Source organism: Episyrphus balteatus, chromosome 3, assembly GCF_945859705.1.
Source record: "Episyrphus balteatus chromosome 3, idEpiBalt1.1, whole genome shotgun sequence".
Lineage (NCBI taxonomy): Eukaryota > Metazoa > Arthropoda > Insecta > Diptera > Syrphidae > Episyrphus > Episyrphus balteatus.
Genome location: NC_079136.1, coordinates 14,131,973 through 14,146,759, shown reverse-complemented (window position 1 = coordinate 14,146,759; position 14,787 = coordinate 14,131,973). Strand labels below are relative to the sequence as shown.

General features: G+C 31.7%; 1 protein-coding gene across 1 annotated transcript in view; it reads right to left on the bottom strand.

Annotated features, from left to right (window-relative positions):
* The window catches only part of LOC129913557 (prolyl 4-hydroxylase subunit alpha-1-like), a 70,211-nt gene extending 58,949 nt beyond the window's left edge, over window positions 1–11,262 (bottom strand). Inside the window, exon 1 of the mRNA XM_055992296.1 lies at window positions 10,856–11,262. The gene's annotated coding sequence lies outside the window, so the exon portion shown is untranslated. The remainder of the gene's footprint in view (window positions 1–10,855) is intronic.
* Window positions 11,263–14,787: the final 3,525 nt, after the last annotated feature.

Here is a 14,787-nt window from a genome sequence, read left to right as displayed (position 1 = left end):
TTTTTTCTTCTAAAGTCATTTCCTTCTCAATGACCGATATCGTTTTGGAGGAAGCAATGTAATAGCTAGCGTGTGCGCTGAGGCTTGCAACCAGCGACACGGAGGGAAGAGTTATTGCATCTTCTAGATGCATTTCACACAGTTTTTCTTCATCCATTTAATGGAGGTTTATAAAACAAAGATAATCATCGGCAGTATGTCAGGTCTGCAGTATGGCAGTAGTTGGAATTGGTTTGGTAGCAGCATCAGGCAGGTACCCAGGTTTGTTGGATGGCATTAAACGGTGTGGTGTGCTATGCATTAAAATATCTATAAGGTGTACACATAATGCCTTGAGCTATGCAGAAGGTAGCTTTGAACTCTTCGTGTCATTCGAGATGACTGTGTGGCTCTTATAGCCAACTTTTTCCCGCAAAAAAACTAAGGGATTTGTGTCTTTTTTATTTTTGTGTTTGTAAACTATCGTTTGGGTCTTGTTGGGGTGCTTCTCTTGCATGTTGGAATATATATGGTGCACTGGGACTTGTATAGGATGTACAGTATAAGAGTAGATAACTGGGTTTATGGGTATCTATCTTTAATGGAGATAGAGGAGACGATGTGCAATTCCGTGTGCTGGCTATTGCATCACAGCCATCTCTTTTTATGCATGTGTTGCTATAGTTTTTTTTTTTTTGTTTCTTTTTTCTGGCGATGAAGAATATCCGGATATCAGTAAAAGTTTCATGGGGATAGGTACACGTTTACTCGTAAAAAAAAAAAACTGAATCCCTTAGGTTCTTCCTTTGTTCGATTCTGTATGGCGTTTCTTTATCCATCAAAGTGAAGAATATTCCATTTCATGGAGCTGGTTGGCCCATGGAAGCTCTATGGCAACAATACCTACTTCTATTGAGAACTGATGGAAATTTTTTTTCTAACCGGAATTCATATTGATGAATATGAGAAGAAAGAAAGGAATATCTTTTCAATTCGTAGAACAAAATTTTTTGATTTAACTTTGTTAGAAAGCCTACTAACCTAGAAATAAGTAATAAATCTAGGAATAGTATAGTTGGAAACTCTTCATTCGGAAGACAATGTATTTATACTGCAATCCAACTATGCCTAGCTACTAATTATTTTGAAAGAATACAAATGATTATTGCGAAGAGTGTCCTGTAAGAGCAGTTACATACACTAGCTGACCCGGCGGACTTTGTTCAGCCTTTTTTTGTATTTATTTTTAATTTTCGACTCTATAATTAGTTAACATTTTAAATGAAAAAGGGAATCAAAACTTGAAAAGTTCGTAAAATGACTTTAAAAATATTCACTTTTAAACTTTTAGCAAAAGTGGCCTATGTAAAATATGGCCTATGTTAAAAACGGCCAAAAAACTTGGGACAAAAAAACTTGTTTTTCCCGTTATTTGGTCAAAAATCATTTTAAAATTTAAAAATTTTGTAAATGCTTGCGCATGACTAAAGCCTATATTTTCTATAAGATTGAGATTTTTTGGAGGCTTATAAAAATTACAAAAAAAAATTAAAAACTACTCAAAAATGTCCCTAAAAATTAGTTGTTTTTCAAAAATTCAAATTTCAAAATCCAGGGCCTATGAAAAAAATCCGTATAAGACGCCTAAATTTTTTTCTTAGTATCTTTCCAATCCTACCTTTAATAAGCCTTTTGTCGAAGTTCTACCAGATGTTTTCAGTTTTGAAATTTTTTAGAATTTTTGCAATACCTTTTTCAACCTTGCAATAAATTCTATCATTTATAAAAAAAGTCAACTCTTTACGACTTACCGTTTAGAAAATAGCCTCTTTTTTCAATGTCGTGTTACCTCTATTTACCCTATAAAATCTTAAATTTTTTTTTTGAATTAAACCTTTTCCTCTTAAACCTCTTTGATTTAAAAAAAAAAATTAAGAAAATAAGTCAGTCGGTGTGGCCGGTTAGCGAACGTACACAAAACTAAACTTTAATATATATATAATAGATATACATTAGGGTGGGTAAACAAATCGAATTTCTTTTTTTTTTATTTCGTACTTTATAAAAGCGATTGCTAGACACACCTCTAGAATATACACACCAAATATGAGCTACATATTTATATCAATGGGAAGGTCCTCCGCTTTGCAATTTTCCATTTTTACATCAACAAGCTTCTACTAAATCGACTTTTTTGCAAATTTCTTTACATATTCTTGAAGGAAATTGAACGCTCTACAAAAAAAGGCCTCATACACTTTTTTCTTTTATCTAAACATTAAATAGATATTTGAGGTCAAAAAATCGAGAAAATCTTTAAAAATTCGTTTTTTGTTCTTAATTTTGTAACAAATTGAAAAATTATAATAATCAAACGCGCAAGACATTTTCTTGTTGAAAATAGGTTATTCCACAAAAAAGGTCTTGATAACTATTTTCATTAATCTAACCATTCTAAAAATATTCGAAGTCAAAGTTAAAAAAAAATATAAAAACATTTTTTACTTTTAAAAATTTTCTAATTCGCTGAAAATCCATTATTTTCAAATTAGCAAGATGTATTCTTGTAAGGGCTTAAACGGTCTACAAAGAAGTCCTTGGCATCAAATTAATTGCTTTTACCGTTAGGTATTCGTATCCAAACCAATGCTCAATGATTTCAATAGTTTTCTTATGAATGATATGATTTGGATACAAATATCTTCTAAACGGTTAAAGCCATCGATTTGTACAAAATCAAAAAAAAAAAAAAAAAATTTCAATTTTTTTTGACCCACCCTAATATACATACATATCAAACGTTGAAAATTCATTTAAGAGACTTTCTGCCCATAACTAGGTCAACCAACTTGTCCTTCTTAGCTAGAACCTGATCTAAACCAATTCTTTAATAACTCATTACAATTACCGGATTGAAATCGGTATAAATGAGTTTTTTTTTTATTTTTTTTTTCTTCGTGTCCCTATCAGACACATCACATTATTCCTTCATTTGCTAATAATTAAATACTAGAACTACAACTTGGAAGACTGTAGATAAACCTTATCTAATGGCCTAGTATAGTGCCATTAACCATCTGTCGGCACACGGGTGCGAATTTGGCAGGACAAAAATAAAAAAATTACTATTTTTTCAAAAAAGTGGTCACAAAAAAGTCTCTTTATAAGGGTGAAAATATTTTTTTTCGGAATTGTGAATACAATATTCAAATTCCTCGGAATATTCTACATCAATTTCATACTTGATTCTCTATAAAATATTGTGACCGAAAAAAGTTCTAGCGACATGAAAAAGTATAAACCAAATTCGCACCCGTGTGCCTATCACGTCACAAAAAAGAGGTGTGCCTACTGAGGGTTAATCAGCAAAATGGAGAGACCTTCACTTTTCTTACTTAAACCGAACGACTAAACTGAAATGAGAAGTGCTTTATGGTCATGCTCAGTAAAATTTTAATTCTGCCGAACCACTGTCTTCGCAGAAACTTATGTTATAAGTGACCGATAACTGACTATGTGAAATTGGCAAACAAAAATGATAATTTTTTTTTTCAAACCTACCTGGTTCGATTGCCCAAGGTTAGCCCAAGATTTTTTTTCACTAGCCCACTTTTAGTTCTAATTTTATGACGGAATTATTTTGTTCCACCTCAAAAATCACAAAAAATAATTTCTTTTTATTCAGTGTAAAAATTGTTGGTTTTCAACTGAAGTTTTTTTGTCCAAGATAAGCCCATGATAGCCCAACTTTTATTTTCGCTATCCTACGCTTAGTTTAAAAATTATAGAATCATTAGTTTTTATTCACCTCAAAAAAAAAAGAAAAGAAAAATAGTACGCATACACCACAGTGACCTTTTTTTAATTTAGAATTCAGAAAAAGTAAATCAACTGGTGTGGGCGTTGCGCCCCAAATGCTATTTGTTTGACTAAAAATTCTTACTGAACTTTTATTTTCGCTATCCTACGCTTAGTTTAAAAATTATAGAATCATTAGTTTTTATTCACCTCAAAAAAAAAAGAAAAGAAAAATAGTACGCATACACCACAGTGACCTTTTTTTAATTTAGAATTCAGAAAAAGTAAATCAACTGGTGTGGGCGTTGCGCCCCAAATGCTATTTGTTTGACTAAAAATTCTTACTGAATTGAATGTAGTCCATGTAACATTCCTATTAAGAAACTTAATTTGATTTGTTTTTGTTTCATTTCACCTCAAAACCACAAAATATAAACATTTTTTGAAGTGGGATTTTTTTGGTTTGCCATAATTTTTTTTAACTAAGGGTGGACTAATGAAAAAAAGTGATTATGTTAGGTTACCCAAAGAAGATGGCTTCAGTGCCCATGTCTGGCATATTGACCAAGTTTTGTTTACGGTTATTAATTTCGATATTACGTTTTATGTATTTTTTGTCAAACGCATTTCTTTCTGCTTGAAAAAATCTACCGAACTGTCACCTTAGTATTTCCAATCAAATTCTTCATGCCTAATGCCGCTATTAGCAATCATAATAATCAACACACAATCTTATTACGGCACATTAAATATTAATTAATTGACAAAAATCATAGGGTATACTATATAATTAATTATGTCTGCAACAAAAAGTTAAGCTTCACCGCTTGTGATTTGTAAACACTTCCGTTTTTACAGACATAATTGTGACGACACCCGATATTATACCTACTTCTCATAGATACCAATCGAAAGAAAATCTAAAAACCGTGTCAAATATAAAAATTAAAAAAAAAAAAAAAAGATGAGTGTATTTTTCCAACCCACCATCATAACTCACAGTATACATATCTACCATCATCACAGAGAGATAGCGAGATACCTAGACTTTAACTTAACTTGAATTTGTTCGCGCAGTGATGCTGATCAATTTTACATGTGTGTTGATCTCACCGGAACGAGCCAATTAATCAATCCAACTCGAGATCTCGAGCTGCAATGCACATCTCTTACCGCCACTATACCGCTCTCGTAGAAAAAAATTACTTCCACAACACAGCTCGTCTCCAGTAGCCCATAGTTATGTTTTGTCTATTCGATTGGACCAGATCTGGCGTAACACTTTCTGTTCGTGTCGTATTATAGGAGGTATGGTATAACTTTTAGCTTGCTTAACAATGCGAATCATAGAAACATGATAGGGTTTAGAAGAGGCGTATCTACACACATAAGATGCAAAACAATTTTCCATACACTGGGAAATAAGGTAAATGCAACGTTAAAAAGGTATCTCGCTATACTCAATTACAGTTGTACGGATGCAATAGACCCTTAATATGGGATTTCAAAAGAAGAAAATTGCATTCAATTGAGAGCTTCTATTTTTTTTTTGCGAAATGAAAGCAAATTATATTGATTTATCAACTAAAGAAGCGTGCGCCTTCAGTTTTAAACCTGAACTCAACCTTAATACCTATTTATCATGTTATCTCAATTATACTAGCATGGAAGTCGTTATTGGTACTTAAAAGGCGGAGTAGCACTGACCTACCCAGTTTTTTTTTTGCAATTTAAATGGCTTTGGCTTTTTAAGCATTTGAGTGTGTAGTAATGTGTTTTAAGTAGCAGATGCAATGTGCGTAAATTAAAATTGTGTGTGTGTGTTTTTTTTTTTTTTTGTTTCATTCAATAGGAGGCTTATTAAAAGGTTTTAAGTGTGATGAAAGTATAATTAAATCCGCTTATTATCAAAGGCATCAGAGAGGCAATAAATCAGTTCAGTTTAATTTTGTATTTCCTGGTTAAAAGTGATAAAATTCGACATCTGGTAAAGTTTAAATTCATTTAATTCACTAGAACTTTTGTTGGGCGCCATTTTAATGTTTTTTTGCAGTCTTTTTGGGAATACATAATCAGCAATTGAAGTTGATTTCTGGATAATGTGTTATACTATTCATTTCGGTTTTTTATCGATGTAATTTAAGCTAACGTTCAAATGAACTCATAACACAGAAAAAGAAGTGTAAATAAGGCGTTAGTTAATTTTTAGATATATTTTAATGATAGTTTGACTGAGCTTGAAATCCAAGTTGGTTGAGTCACTCGATTGATATTAACAGCCTTAAAATCAACATTTGCGGAAAATAAGCAATTTTTTATGTATGTAGGTATTTCGTTCAAAGCAAAAATTATGATCCAATAAACTATAGAAAAGACCCTCTTGCACTTGCATTCAAGTTACATCTAGGTACTTACTTCGCTTTACAATTTTTCAATAAAAGCCCAGCACAAAATTTGATAGGTACTTATTTTATATTCAAAGTATTTTTATTTTTTGCTGTAAGTAAGGGGTTGAAAATCAGAATTATTTTGGAGAAATAATAAGTGTGAAGTAGCTAGGAATTTTCAAACAGCATGGGGAAAATATTTACAAGAAGTGATGATTCATTGCAAAAAATGTTAATATCTTTGACTCTATTGTTCAATTGGTAAACTGACCCATATTTCCAACTTTTGAGTTGTAGAGATTGATTGAGAGACATGCATTTTCATTTTTCTGAGGAAAAAATGGAAATCTATAAAGCGGAGAACGTTTCTAACAAAATTAAGAGCTAGAATTTATTTCTTTTTCTCTTTTTTTATTGCGCCGTTTGAATACAAAAACAAATATATTAAATATATATCTTTATAAGAAAAAAACTTTTAAGCTAATATATGTTGGAATTGAACACTTAGTAAAGAAGCTGCGAAATAATATGCGAAGGAATAAAAAAAACATTTTTTCATATAAAATCGTTTTTTTCATAACAACTTAAACCGATTTGAGCGAGCCAAAGACGAACGATATTATGAATTTTTTTTTTTACATATTATTAAACCTTAGACCCCCTAATAAAACTTTTGACCACTATTACATTGCAAAATTAGAGTAGGGGAGAGTGGGGCTAAATGTAACAGGGGTAAGAATTAACAGCTAAAAAAAGCGATGTTCCTTTCAATATTAAGAAACGCGTAAAGGAGAAAAATGCTCAATTTTTGCATATCTACCGGCACATTTTCGTCAGATGAAGATTAGACGACAGGGTGAGAAGTTACACTAGTGGTGCCCAAAAAATGCATGTTTGTAACTTTTTTTTTTAATTTTATTTTTGGTCTACCTCTTTACCCGAAAAAGATAGAGTGCTAAGTGTTTTTTTTGTTATATGCAACTGTGTTTTGGCTCAAATTGCGTGTATATGTTATGTCTATATCAGTTTCGCTTTTTTTTTAAATTGATTTTATGTGCCAAATTTCATGCTGGGGCTAGTTGTAACATTTTTCCGGGGCAAGTTGTACCATGTTAAAACTTACCTATACTGAAAAATTTTTTACCTAATATAATTAACAACCCTGAATATGAATGCTTGTAATTGAATTTGTATTTATTTTGAAATTGGAAACACATTTTTGAACCACCACTTGAATTCATAAAGCTTATAAAACAATTTATGAATTCGAATAACTTTTATTTAAGACTACTGTCAAATTTCCTCTGGAAATCTTGGATTTGCTCCACTTTTTACAAATTTGCACCAAAATTTCATGACCGAGGTTTGTTTTTATTGTTACTAATTAAAAATAAATAAATATAAACAAATAAAGGTATTTTTCTCTTATTTTTAGTTCTTGGTACAACCTACCCCGGTATGTGTTACACTTTGCCCCGTATGTGGGGTAAGTTGAAACAACACGATTTTTTTTTTGGAAGCTTTATTTTTCAACATTACCATTATGTTTTGCTAAATTTTTATGATGGATCTTGGAGCTAAAACATGGGTCTTTAATTTAAAAAAGGTCTGGTTGACCCACTTTCAAATTTGTAGGAGAACCATCGATTTTAGAAAAAAGTGTTACATTTGGCCCCACTCTCCCCTACTTTTTGTCGGCCATACAAGTGACACACCCTAATGTATACCCTTGTAATAAGACATTTGGTAGAAAATAGTGATGGGAACTATCGAATGATTTGAACTATCAATAGTTAGTAACTGAATGATTTGAACTATCGAATAGTTCATTCATTCATTTATTTATTCATTCGAATAAAAACTATCGTATAAAAAAACTATTCAAATGAAAAAACTATCTTTTAAGAAAATTATTTGAATGAAAAAACTAACGTTTAGAAAACTATTTGAATGAAAAAACTATCGTATAAAAAAAAACTATTCGAATGAAAATAGTAACTAAGTGAATGAATGAATGATTTTAAACTATCGAATGAATGAATATTTTACAACTATCGATAGTTTGATAGTTTTTATTCGATAGTTCCCATCACTAGTATAAAATGAAGTTATCAATTGAAAATGATTCGATCCAACACTGTGATGTACGAACACTCTACAAAAAAAATATCAACAAGTTAAATGGAGTACAGAGAACAGCTAGTGAACTAACCACAAAAACACTTTGTTCTTGCCCAAAAACGCGCTAAAAGTAATTTTTCACCTTCTACCTCTTGACATGCACAAAAATTCTTGATATTTTTCAGCTCAGAAGAACAGAATGCTCACAAAAAAGTAATGAAATTTTAAAGCGCAAAGAACAGTGAGCATGAGCAGTTTTACATAAAAGGAGTGATTTTTTACTATTCTCCCTGTTCAATTTATCGCTTCGTGCTCATCATTGCAGAAAACTGCAAATTAGATTGGGTTGGATTTTTATAAGACTGAGGACTGAGCGGCGAGTAGCTATATCGAAGAGTAATCGCAACTGTTCTCTGCTCAGTGAAAGAGTAGAAGAGAATTGAAAGCAGCTATCGCAATAGCAGCCTTAGCTCTACACCACTATGATCGCAGCAAATTATCACCTTTAACTTCAAATATGCTTGCAACGATCACTGAGTGTTTACTATAATCATAAAGTTTGTAATTTTAAATTAAGCTTTTTGAAAGAAATGGAATGAGATGATGAAGTAGTGGCGAGAATTTTCGAATAAAGTGTTTTTATGGATAATAATTCTTCTCTGAACGTATCCAAATCGTATCGGGTTTTAGATTCCACTGGTGTTTTTCAAGCTGTGGAATTGGCAATTAGGGAAATTTGTAAAATTCTTAAAGAAAATATAGCAACCATGATACAAATTGAGTTATTTAAAAGAGCAACCAAGCAGCTGTAAAGGCCAAAATTGGATCAGACCAACTTCGAAATTGTTTTTATGGTGCAGAGATATTATCAGTGTTGCTTAAATTTTAACTTTACAGTCTTATCTTCGTGCCAGTACTCAAATGAAATAGTAGGTATGAAATAGTTATATTAGCCAAGCAAGGATCATGACTGCCACCGTCACTAACTAAATATTTTTTCCTTGGGAGCTGCCTCTTAAAAACTGAAATAGACTCCAAAAGTATTATTCTCATGAATATGTACGCATCCTACCTTAATAATTCAAACTCAGCAACAAATTGTAGGACCCTCCTATCTGAACTAACAAATTATACCTACGCACACCAGAAATGATAGGGAGTTGTTAAGTCACTTGGCCTTTTGCCTAGTCATCGTTTCGTTTTTGTGTATTCACTAACCAAGCAAAAACAAGTTGCTACTATACAACTTGTTCAGGGTAGGTACTGTCCGAGCATCATAAAACTTGCTGTTTTATGAACCAGCATAAAAAAGAAACTATTGCTCACCTTCGTTGTAACTTTCCTACTCTGTCCACAACAAGAAACCATTTTACTGATAAGAAACTTTATCAGACCACCCATTCAAATTTTATTGATGGCATCAAATCTTGCCTGAAAGTTCTCTTATCTTCGTTATATTTGCATTAAAATATCTATAAACATATTTAATATTCTCTATGTGCTCCCACTAACCCCATCTTCCCCTAAATTTTAATCCATATATGAAAATTGATTTATTGCTACCTTCGAGCCTTTTTTGTCTCCACAAAATCAGCAATTTATATATTTTTCTCTCTATTCGACCTGTATGTACCTCTATATAGTCTGAATGCTGTATCAATAAATCTATGATCAGGGTTGTTTCCAATTTTTACCCTCCTCCCAACACTCATCATTCCTACACTTAAGTACTTCTCTCTACCCATTGTCAGTACTAGGTCGTCACTTATTCGAAATCGGTAACAACTTCAAATGCGTACGTGACCGCCTGTTCTTCTTATAACCACTATAGGTACTCTATAGGAGGTATATTCCCTGTTTTATTTCTCTCATCTGGGAAACTGTGAGAATTGCAATCGCAAACACTTTATCTAGTTCGTCCACTCAGAGAAAACACCACGCAAACGCGAGATTTTTAATTCACCGTCCATCATGTGTTTTGTTTACATATTATAATTCCCCTATTCTTTTTGCATTCTCTCAGAACGAACAAAAATATCAGAGCTCCAGAAGTTTCGGGACTATTTTTTTTTTTATTTGCGTCAATTTTAATGACATCAATTTTTCTCTCAAATTCAATTTCGAAATGCCTAATCAAATTTATCAGTGCTATACTGGTCCATTAACGAAGTAGAGATTTGATTTGTCGCTTGTTCGTTATCTTTAACAAAATGTCAGCGAGTTCAAACACCCATCACTTCTATTCATTTCCTCTTCCAGTCAAACAACAGTTTTTTTTTTGTCTGTGTTCAGAGAAAATATTCTATATTCAATTCAACTAAACTGACTAACTTTTTGTTGTCTTTCAAGAACAATTTTAATTTTTTTTTTGAAAAATAATTCGAATACCGGCTAAATGACACAAGCAGCAGCAAGCAAGTATGCATGCGATCATATTCACCGCCAATGAAATGAATGATGATGATAAGCATTTCATTGTTGCTATTCTAATTAAAAAAAACTACCGCACAGCAAAGCAGAAAAAGATACGAAATGCATTCATTGGACACACACAAAGATATTATACTTACTTTCTGGAGAAGCAGAAAAAATGTTCTATATTTTTGCGAGAAATGTCAAAAAAAAAAAAACAAGAACTGCACTTGAACTGTCACAGTGTCACACTTACTGTCACTTTTTTATAACTTTCTTACTGAAACTTCTTTCTATTTGCAAAATTTCAATTTATTAAATACAAATTGGTAAACAAATCGATTGTCTTGCTGGACAACAAATTGTTAATATTTACGCGTCAAATTATATTTCTATTCGATAGATTCTATCTCTTTTTTTTTTTCTTCTCATTCGCTATCCGAAAATCATAAATTTATCGATACCGAAACTATATAATTCCGAAAATAAAACTTCAATGGACAATGTTTGAAAAAGCAATGAAAGGAATGAACTGCGACCGCGCGCTGAGAACAGCATTTAAAGACTGGCGCTGTTTTGAAATGAGAACAAGTAGATAAAGACAAAAAAGACGAATATGGAATACGGAACATGTTTATTGTTTTGTTTTTATATTTCTTTTATTTTCGAATTTTATATTCGAAAAAGAATTTTTTTCGAAATTAATTTTCGAAGTTTTTCGAAGTTTTTCAAAGTTGATTTTCGAACAAAAAATTGGTGCGATAATTGAATATTCAGCGAATAAATACTATAATATGGTTGTTTAATGGAATTTAAACAGGGTGACTCTTTGAAATAATTTTGCAGCAGAGTGGTTGTGAACATGACTAAGAACAATATAACAGTAAAATGATATAACTGTAAGCAAAAGAAAAATATATTGGTATACTTTTGGGGATATAGTTACATGAGCTTTAATTTTTCTGAATGATTTCATTTGAAAAGGGTGCCACAAAGCAATGAATATGAGGATGACAAATTCAACGTATATCGTATAATATTATTTACAAACAAAAAAGTATTTTTATAGCATGTTTTTACTAGAGGCCATATGAGATAATTTTCCACACACACAAAAATGCGGGATATGTTTGGGAGACATTCGGGACACGTTCGGGACTCGTTCGGGACACGTTCGGGACTCGTTCGGGACTCGTTCGGGACTCGTTCGGGACAAGTTAGGTACACGTTCGGGACACATTCGGGACACATTCGGGACTCGTTCGGGACACGTTCGTGACACGTTCGGGACAAGTTCGGGAAAAGTTCGGGACACGTTCGGGGCACATTCGGGACACATTTACGACACATTCGGGACACGTTGGGGACACGTTCAGGACACATTCGGGACACGTTCCTTATCCTTTAGTGTTTAAGATTGATAAATAATTCAAATTATCCCGTTTCAACAAAGATTTTGACAAATCAATAATTTTATCCTATCATCGACTTTTTACTCACATTGACCATGTCCGAATCCATAATTGATTCGGTCAAAAATATAAAACAAATCTTTCGTTTTGATGTACACTCTGCCCACTATACAGTTACATATACATTAGGGTGTGTCAAAATGCTAAAGTATGGAATTTTCAAATGTAATAGCTTTTAAAAGTTGCATTACCTACTTATCAAAAATAAATCCTGCGTTTACAGTTTTCATTTTAATTAATATCTTTGCCTCGCTCAAAATATATTTTTTAATTGCTATGTTTGAATACAAAAACAAATATACAGTTGAAACTCGATTATCCGGGATTTGATTCAGGGGCGGATCCAGGATTTTTTTCTGGGGGGGCACAAGGGACGGATTGGCAAAAAAAAACAGCAATAACAGTTAGAAATAAAGTGAAGTACCATACGACTGACTAACAAGCAGAAAATTTTAACGACCCACAGTGGTCTAAAACCTGGCCAAAAATATTTAGGCACATTTCCCACATCAAATAGGTACCAAATGACCAAAAAGTTATTCGGAAGGAAAAATTTTCATTTTCTTGTTACAGTAAAAGCCACTTAAGTGCTAACCCTCTTACTCCTGGATTAGCCGGAAGAAAAAAAATATAAAAAACCAGAAAATGCACGTACAATTCTGTGCTATATTAAAGTTAGTAATCTATTCTTTATTTAATTTTTTGACTTAAGTTGTTTCACCAAATAGTTTTTGAGAAATTAAGTTTTAAAGATGAAATTTTGAAAAAAAAAAATGTTTACGTTTTTTAATTGATTTTGTATAAAATTTTGCAATATTATGGACATAATTATACCATTAGTTAATGACCTAGTAGTTTTTAGTCAAATACTAAAGACTTCATTCTAATAAATATTAAAGTTCCTAAGAATAACAAAAAAAACTGAATCATTTGCATTAACCTTTTGTAAACCAAGGTCGTAAATTTAAAAATTAATAAGTCAATCGATTGGCCTTTATCTTTAATAAAACACGTATTTTTTTAAAAATTCAATAAAGTCATTATTTACTTAGTTATTTCGATATTTTGGGAGTAAAAAAAAAGTTTAAATAATTTATTTTTATATAAAAATGCAAAAATTCAAGTAAAAAACTATCTAATATTAATTTTTAGGCACTTTCCTAAAATCCAAAAATAAAACCCCGTTTGGTTTACTAACAAAAACTATTTTTTTTCTGAATTTCGTAGTTTTTACACAAATTTGCTTATTTTCAAAAAAAACCCAACTTTCAACATTAACTGTCAATTAAAAACTATTGGTTAGAAAAAACTATTTATTAGAAATTTGAAGTACTATTTCGATAAAGCAATACTTAAAGATTATAATATTAGAAGCTTCAAAAGAAAAAAAAATAGTTTGTAGAGCTTTTATGCAATCTTTTTCGGTTTGTTACAGAAATGTCACATGGGGCTACAAGGGGTTAAATTGTTTTATACCTCAAGAATGTTGTGTTCAAATTGTAGGTCTCTTGGAGCCAAATTGACCAAGTGATGAGTATCTTAATACTTCCCTTAGGAACGTTTTAGTCTTTTAGTCCAGAGTTCAAAACTTTAAATCGTTATCCCCACAACTAATGTTTTCAACGCCGGTGCTCCTCATAACTTCAAAACTACTGCACCGATTCTTTTGAAATTTGGAACACTATTTTTTTTACATATTTTTAGAGGTATCCCTGGAGAAATTTTCTCAATAAAATAATATTTATAAAAATCTATAAGTAAGGGTCGCTTTTGAGGAGTTTTTTTTTCAAGGGGTCTTTATTTTCGGGGTGCAAACTTGGGCAAACTTCTGAAATGCAAGTTTGTTCTACATATCCAGCAGTTCTATAATATATAGTTTATGCAATTTTGTGACGTGTTCCACTATTTTAAAAACACTAATGTTAAAAAAAAAACAACGAAAAAAGTGCAAATTTTTTAACCACTCTGTATGAAATAGAGTTGCATATACAATTATTTTTTATATCATTCAATGTCATTCGATGTCCAAATCAAAATTTTTCACCAAAATCACTTTGAAAATTCACTTTTTTTTAAATCGAAAAAAAAAAAATTCGTGTGTACCCAACAAATAGCCGTTTATTTATTTGTGAGGTGGAGCTTTTCATGGGAAAGGGATGCAACAATCAACAAAATTCGCATTTTCAGCCAGAAATAGACAAGAGTTTCACTCAAGTTCTTTCTGTTATTATTCATATATTTTTAAAACTCTTATAGTTTGATTTCCTTTAAGTATGAACTTTAAGTTCTGGGGGGGGCACGTGCCCCCCCCCCCCCCCCTGGATCCGCCTATGATTTGACTAACCGGGACGCTCTATTATCCGTGATGAAAAAATTGGAAATTTGTTCTCGAAAATAAAGACAACGTATTAGTTTAAACTCTGTTATCCGTAATAAACTCTACTATCCGTAATATATGAACAGCACCTAACAAATTCCTTCACTTCAAATCAGTCCTACGCAAAAAGAAGTTACGGGATATGTGTAGTATTTTGTTTTTTACGAGTATCTTATTTTTGTTTTCGTTTTTTTAATAATTTTTTTTTAATAAATACTTAAATAAATATAATTTTTTGTTT